The following is an 8,381-nucleotide window of genomic DNA, read 5'->3' as shown; positions in this document are numbered from 1 at the left end:
TGCTCATGAGGAATCTGTACCTGGACCAAGAGGCAGTTGTTCAAACAGAACATGGGAACACTGAATGGTTTAAGATTAAGAAAGGTATGAGACAATGTTGTATTCTTTCACCATACTTATTCAACCTGTATGCTGAGCAAATAATACGAGAAGCTGGGTTATATGAAGAAAAACATGGCATCAACAACCTGCAATATGCAGATGATACAACCTTGCTTGGTGAAAGTAAAGGACTTAAAATATTTACTGATGAAGATCAAAGAGCACAGCTTTCGGTATGGATTGCATTTCAATGTAAAGAAAACAAAAATCATCACCACTGGATCAATAAACAACATTCTTATGAACGGAGAAAAGATTGAAGTTGTCTAGGACTTCATTCTTCTTGGATCAACTATCAACACTTACAGAAGCAGCTATCAAGAAATCAAACGATGTATTACATTAGGCAAATCTGCACAAGACCTTTTTAAAGTGTTGAAGAGTAAGGATGTCAGCTTGAGGACTAAGGTGCACCTGACCCAAGCCATGGTATTTTCAGTAACCTCATATGGATGCAAAAGCTGGACAGTGAATAAGGAAGACTGTAAAATAATTGATGCTTTTGATTTATGGTGTTGGAGGAGAATATTGAAAGTTCCATGAGCTGCCAAAAGAACAAACAGATCTGTGTTGGACAAAGTGAAGCCAGAGTGCTCCTTGGAGGCCAGGATGGCCAGACTTCGTCTCTTATACTTCGGACATATTGTCAGGAGGGGCCAGTCGCTGGAGAAGGATATCATGTTTGGTAAGGTGGAGGGTCAGAGAAAAAGAGGGAGACCCCTAACGAGATGGATTGGCCAAGTGGCAGCATCGATGGACTCAAGCATGGCAGTGGTAGTGAGATTGGCCCAGGATTGGTCAGTGTTTCATTCTGCTGTGTGTATAGGTTGCTATGAGTTGGTACCAACTCGATGGAACCTAACAACAACAACAACATCACAACCTTGGAACAAGTGGGCTCTGGGATACAGGGATTGAAACATGGTTTGAATGGGCAAAAGGGGGGAAATAATGTTAAGATGTTTAGCTGTCTTTTGTGTCTTGGTTTCCCTGGCATACCATTATAAAATAAACACTTGAGAAGGAGAGAAAGGAATAGCTAGAAATATCACTATAGAAAGCTTGTAAGCCCGTCTTCTGCCTATAACTGATTGGAATACCTAAAATGGGGCTACAAGGTGCCCAGTGAAAGACACTTCCTGTGGAGCCTCTGCATTACCTAAGACCATAGGTGGAATCCCGAACCACATCCAGAATCTTCTGAGGTGGGAAATTTCCACTTGAAAGGACAAGCAGACCAGCCTAGAGCAGCTAGAAGAACAGAAGATACTTCTTGAAAGAAAAACCGACAGGTAATACAAAATTATAACAGCAGTCCAACAGATTACTATAAGAACAAGCAAGTTGCTCGCCTAGGAGACATCAAGGTCGGGTACCCTCAGGGCAAACCCCCTTCCAAGACTAAGACTCAATGGGAATACACGAGCCGACATGTGCTCTGATTGGTGACCACGTTTGTCACCAGTAAAGGGAAGTGAGGGAAAAACAGCAATGAAGCTGCGAGCTAAGCCCTACAGAGTTCAATAGACTCCTGTGAACCCGGGTGGAGGCCAGGTTGGGAAGCAGTGTGGCAAGATCTGGGGACTCTTGGGCCCAGAGTAAGTGACATAGCCACAGAGGACTAGAGTGGAGAGTGAAGTGACCAGCTGATAAGAAGAGAGGGCATATACACAAGAACACCCACACTTGCAGATAATACCCACTTGACCTGGCTTCAATGACTGGATGATCAGAGCTCAACTAGAAGAAGAAAGAAGAGGAAAAAAAGAGTAATCTGATACAATTTGATGAACTTGACCTACTCCTATGTATGCAGTAACTAAAAAGAGGGAACGAATCTTTACAGCAAGAATCATTCCCACCCCCTCCATACACAGAGTAGACAGGGATGGCCGACTTGAACATTGGCTAGCCAAAATGGGGGTTACAAAGGCAAGAAGTGACTGGCTTACAAGCTTTCAAGAGGGAGCCTAGATACAGAGGGCCTGGAGGAACATAGACTCTCCACTGAGTAGTATCTAATCTGTCTGGGCAGGGCTGATGGAAAGGTCTCTTGTGGTACAATAGTTAATAATTGTTATCAGGACTGACCGTGAGGGTTGGAAATGTAAAGGTAGACATTTTGTAGCAAAAGGAGGGGAGTGATTCACTTTGCAGTCCAGGAGCGGAGGTCCCTGGGACCATCAAGTGAGAATAGTAGAGTGTGGGACCCTACCCAGAGAAAGAGTGACGACAGAGATGGAGGCAGAGACTATGACATGGAGAGATGGAGTGGCTGGGGACTCTAGACCCACAGAGGGAGAGGGGCTGTGTGCTGACGACTAGGGGCAGCCTTGCAGGGTATGCCCTTTGGTTGGTTGATGATGCATGGAGGGGATTGTAACCATGGCAATGAAACGACATAAGATAAGAAGAATTTAAAGCTAATGTCTCCCATGTAAACTATCACATAATTCACAATAAAACATTTTTTAAAAAACCTATATAGGGTCTCTATGGCTCAGAACCATCTTCCCTTAACAATAATATATTATCTAAACAGAAACGGTCCATCAAGGAAAGGAGTTAACTCTTACAACCAGAAAGCAACTCTTACTTACTAAAAAAGATAAGAAACTGTAAGGTAGTGTAGTAGGTCACTTTGCCTCTAACCCTAAACTATTCATATTACTAAGAGTATTCCAAAAATCCTTTCTGTTTGTGGTGTTGTTGGTTTTCTTTTCTTGTACTGGGAGGTAAGGCAATAGACTGAGAACACTAGAAGTACTAAAATGTTAAATAGATAGATGTTATCTCGTGATCTACAATATCTAGTATATTGCTTGGAGTAGTAGTATGTTAAGCACTGGACTCCTAACAGCGAGTTCGGTGGTTCAAACTCACCAGCCCCTCCTTGGAAACCCTATACAAGGTTTCTAAGAATTGGAACTGACTTGATGGCACTTAACAACAACAGATTCTGCCTGGTGTATGAATCTGGTGATACTGTTATAGATTAGTTGTCTATACATTATGAAATAAGAAGTGGTAGAACTGTGCCTGCTAACTCTTATCAAAGTAATTTGGAAATCCAATGAAGACTGATAATGACATTACAGTAAATATTTTTCAGTGTGGAAAAGAATAAAGCACGGGAGAGGTAGCAGCTTGGACCTATAAGATAAGATCTCCTTCCAAAACACTGGGCAATTGCCTTGATCCAAAGGCTTATGTTAGGATTTTATGACTAAAGCAGCAAGATGTGAAACTAACTGTGATCATTTCCAATCTCCTCTTTCTCAAACTGTGAGTTAACCTACAGCTCTCGGGAATCATGTGCATGCCTTAATCAGATATTACATGATATGACAAATATGTTGTTGATGTTCTTAAGTGCTGTTGAGTCAGTTCTGACCCATAATGACCCTGTATAGGGTTTCCGAGGAGTCAATGGTGAGTTTGAAGTTCAAATGACGTTGCAGTCCAGCACATTAACCCACAGCGCCACACCAGGACTCCCTGACAAGTATACAGAATGTAAATGTACTCTGCAAACATAACACTGAGGTGTTATTTTTCCATAAATTTTTGAAGCCCCCCCCCCCCCCCGTACACCCACAGAATAAGTATATTTCTTCAAATAATCTAACCATTTTCTTATAATTTAAAAATAGCTCTCACTCATGCTGGAAGTTTAAAGGCTGTGCCTATAATTATGAAATAACACCCCAAATGGTGGCTCTGGTGGTGGTGGTATGCCAAGGAGTCTATTCCAACTCATAATGACCCTGTATAGGGATTCTGAGGTTGTACATCTTTACAGGAGCAAAAAGCCTCATCTTTCTACTGCAGAATGGCTAGTAGTTTTGAACTGCTGACCGACCATGTGATTAGCATCCTGACTCTTAACCACTACGCTACCAGAGCTCCTTGTTGTTGTTGTTGTTAAGTGCCATCGAGTCGGGTCCGACCCATAGCGACCCTGTACAGGGTTTCCGAGGGTGTAAATCTTTACGGGAGTAGAAAGCCTCATCTTTCTCCCGCGGAGCGGCTGGTAGTTTCGAACCGCTGACCTTAAGGTTCGCAGCCCAATTCGTAACCACTACGCTACCAGAGCTCCTTAGGCCAGGTGAAAAATAAATTGGTGGACATTAAACAATGGAGTCCTGGTGTGGTGCTGTAGGATAAGCACTGGACTGCTAACTCCAAAGTCCATGGTTCACACCCACCAGTACTCCTCAGAAGCTCCATACAGAGTCACTATGAGTTAGAACCAACTCAATGGTACTTTGCAACAACAACAAAATAAACACATTTATAACTAAGTTCCTAGTGAGACAGTACTTGAGTGTCCTTTTTTAAAAAGAGACACTACTTTCTGAAATTCATTGAATGTTTGTTTTTGTTCCGGAAACTCAAAGAATGTGATTTGAGTTCATCGAGGAAGTCAAAATTGCCATTAATCAAAGAGTGCAGAAGTCTGAAGGGGAAAGACCAGGGCTGCAGGGTGGATAGGGTAGAGTTCCCCAAGAAAATCATTGTAGGACAGCCTTGAAGAATGAACAGATAGACACAATGTCATGACGGGAAAAAAAAAAAAAATCCTCAGTACAACTTTCCTCTTCAATGCAGTTTTCTATTTTCTTAAACTTCTTCATAAGCCCCTGTGACTTTCATGTGTCCTTTGAGAAAATCTATCAAGATTGTCCCTTTGGAATTCCTAAAAACAGTCACCATAACCTCCTGAGCTGACTTCTCTGCCTTAAATGCAACTGGTCAAGCAGATTCCCTTGGAAGCCACTGATTGAACTGATTTTTCAAACAGAACAAGTTAATTACTGAAAGAATTTATCTGCAGATTACAGAGACATTCTTAAACACATTATTTAGAATAAACCTGTGTATGCAGGGACTAGGAACTCTGGTAGTGTAGCGGTTATGAATCGGGCTGCGAACCTTAAGGTCAGTGGTTTGAAACTACCAGCCGCTCCGTGGGAGAAAGATGAGGCTTTCTACTCCCGTACAGATTTACACCCTCGGAAACACTGTACAGGGTCGCTATGGGTCGGAACCGACTCGATGGCACTTAACAACAACAACATGCAGGGACTGGAACCTTAGTAGCAATACTTTTTGATTTACTCTCATAATCCCATTAAAAATAAATTTTTTATCTCAAAAGGTCAACACCAGCAACTTACAAAACATATTTAATCAAATGGAAGATATGTTCCCAGATATTGTTGTTGTGAGTTGTAGAGTCTGTTCTGACTCTTAGTGACCTTGCATAGTGTTTCAGAGGAACAGCTGGTGGGTTTGATCCACCAACCTTGTAGTTAGAAATCCAGTACTTATCCTACAGCGCCACACAGGGACTCCTGTTCTCAGATAGTGCTGTGTAAATGTTGGTGTACCATACTGATTGAATCAATAATGAACTTACATGCTAACTAGTTTTCTGTTTTATAACAGGAATCTCTAAGATTTTGTCTAGTTGTGAATTTCTCCTAAAAGGCTGCAGAGCATGGAAGGTTATCTGATTATATGAGCATTCTTTTGTCACATGAAAGCTGCCTTTTGATACTAACTAGAGTAAGGATCTCTGGTAGCGTAGTGGTTATGAATTGAGCTGTGAACCGCAAGGTGAGCAGTTCGAAACTACCAGCTGTTCCACAGGAGAAAGATGAGGCTTTCTGCTCCTGTAAAGATTTACAGCCTTGGAAACCCTGTGTAGGGTCGCTGTGAGTCGGAACTGACTTGACAGCACTAGATAACAACAAAGTAAGAAAGACAATATTCATTTATCACTTTCAGCAACTCTGCAATATTACTCACTGCCATTGAGTTGATTCCAACTCATAGTGACCTTATAGGACAGGGTAGAACTGCTCCAGTGGGTTTTCAAGGCTGTATATCTTTACAGAAGCAGACTGCCACATTTTCCTCCCTTGGAGCAGCTGGTAGGTTTGAACTGTTAACCTTTCAGTTAGTAGCCAAGCACTTAACCACAGTGCCACCAAGATTCCTATAACCTTGGAAACGAAACTGCAGAGTAACAGACACTGTTCAAAGTAACAAGGCCCTGAATCTGTAGTCTGGATATCCGATTCCTGTTCCAGCTCTGGCACGAAACAGGCTGCTTGATGGTGCATCTGCAGCTTAACTGTTACCTGAACCCATTTTGCAATCTGTGAAGCAAAGGTGCGGTATATGATTTATTAGGTCCTTTCAGTGGTAACAGTAAAGGATTCTATAGTGGGAAAGAGTTTTGGAAAGTGGGAGCTGGAATAGTACCCAAGTTCTTTGGGGATATGGATATGCTATATTCTAGCCAAGTAAACACCATCTCCAAAACCAAGAATAAGAAATTAAAAAAAAAAAAAAAAAATTAAAGCAAGAGATAAAAAATGAACAAGGCACCCTCCCTGCCAAATACTGAGCTCACATTTTTGGTTTTTAATTCCAAGAAGTGTCATACTCATAATTCCTTGTTTTCTTGTTTATAAGCCATTCTGATACTATTATTTACTCAGTTGGAGTTGCAGACAATGCTTTAAAGATTTTGCTTGTATGTTTGGTTTCTGCTGTAACAGTTGTTAAAATAGGTACTTCTTTTTATGTTAAGTGCCGTTGAGTCAGTTCAGACTCACAGCGATCCTGTCTTGGGTTTCTGAGGAGCAGCTGGTGAGTTTGAACCATCTACCTTGCAGTTTAAACAGACCTTGCAGTCTAGGACTTATCCTACAATGCCATACCAGGATTCCACTTCCTAGAATGGTTGGGTATGTGTTGTGGAGTCGGTTCCGAGGCTGTAAATCTTTACGGGAGCAGAAAGCCTCATCTTATTTCTGAAGAACAGCTGATAGTTTCAAACTGCTGACCTTGCGGTATGCAGCCCGATTCGTAACCACTACGCTAGGGTGGAGGAAATAATTTCCCAGGAAAACAAAGTCTTACATTCTGACTTTGTCAATTCCACTTATTATGCAAATTTTAAAGCCACTATTTAGATTATGATGCTGTAAGGTAAGTACTGGACTGCTAACCAAGGTCAGCAGTTCAAACCCACTTAGTTCAGGGGCTTGACGAGAGAAAGATTTACAGCTTCAGAAACTCTATGCAGGGTAACTATGAGCTGGAATGACTCGATGGCAGTGAGGTTGTTTGGTTGTATTGTTTAGGAAAAGAGTGCTGGTTATACAGTAGTAGAGCCCTGAAGGTTTAGTTGTTAAAATGCTTGGCTGCTAACTGAAAGGTCTGCAGTTGTAACCCACCAAGTTTGGCAACCCTATGGGGCAGTTCTACTTTGTTCTATACGATCATTATGAGTCAGAATTGACTAGATGGCATAGAGTTTTTTGTTGTTTTTTTTTTTAATTGCTTAGGAAGGTGAAAAACAGAATATTTCCCAATCTTATTCTATCACTATAGCCTATTTAAGTAACACTGGTCGTGCAACAAACAGGTTAAGTATCAGGCTGCTAACTGCAAGGTTAGGGGTTAAAAACCACCAGCCACTCTACAGGAGAAAGATGAGGATATCTGCTCCTGTAAAAATTTATAGTCTTGGAAAACCCTAGGGAGCAGTTCTACTCTGTCCTACAGAGTTGCTATGAGTTGGAATCAACTTGATGGCAGTGGGTTTGGTTTGGTTTGGGGGTAACCTATTTATATAAATTAAAGGTTAGCATTTTCATAACTAACATAATTCAGAATGTATCATGTGGTGGTGCTCATGTGCCCAGTCAGGTTGTCACAACTCCTAGCTTAGTTAGAAGGGCATGTAATATGAATTTACCCAGAATTTAGGGAACTGAAACCAATTCAAGAAAACTCAGATATTTATAAAAGAATTTGAAATTGCAGGGTTCAGTTAGTAGGAAGTCAAATGGTTTTAGAAAAAAGTAATTGTTATTAATATATTCACTACCCTGAACTTGCTTCCTAAGGACAATGTGGTGGTTACAATCATTGCATAAGACTTTAAAAAATATATATCTTTGAACTACCGGGAGGTATAGAATGAAATGCCAGAAGATAACAGGAAGGTTTCCTGGAATAAGACTAGATAAAATGCCAGAAATTGATTTCTATAAGAGAGAAGACAAAAGAAGTAATGTACATCTATAAAGTCAATATTCTTTAAAAACAAAACAAAACATGGTTCCCCCAGAGTGATATTAACTTAATATGGTTTTCTTAAAAGCCAAACTTTAAATCTTATATTCAGATGTCCCTTAATGATTTTTTTTGTTTCATAAGAAAAAATAAGATTCAGGAGAATGGCCTAATAGATTCTC

Source organism: Chrysochloris asiatica, unplaced genomic scaffold (assembly GCF_000296735.1).
Source record: "Chrysochloris asiatica unplaced genomic scaffold, ChrAsi1.0 scaffold00595, whole genome shotgun sequence".
In the NCBI taxonomy this organism is placed as follows: Eukaryota; Metazoa; Chordata; class Mammalia; order Afrosoricida; family Chrysochloridae; genus Chrysochloris; species Chrysochloris asiatica.
The sequence above is the reverse complement of the archived record's forward strand: the minus strand, read 5'-3'. Positions refer to the sequence as shown.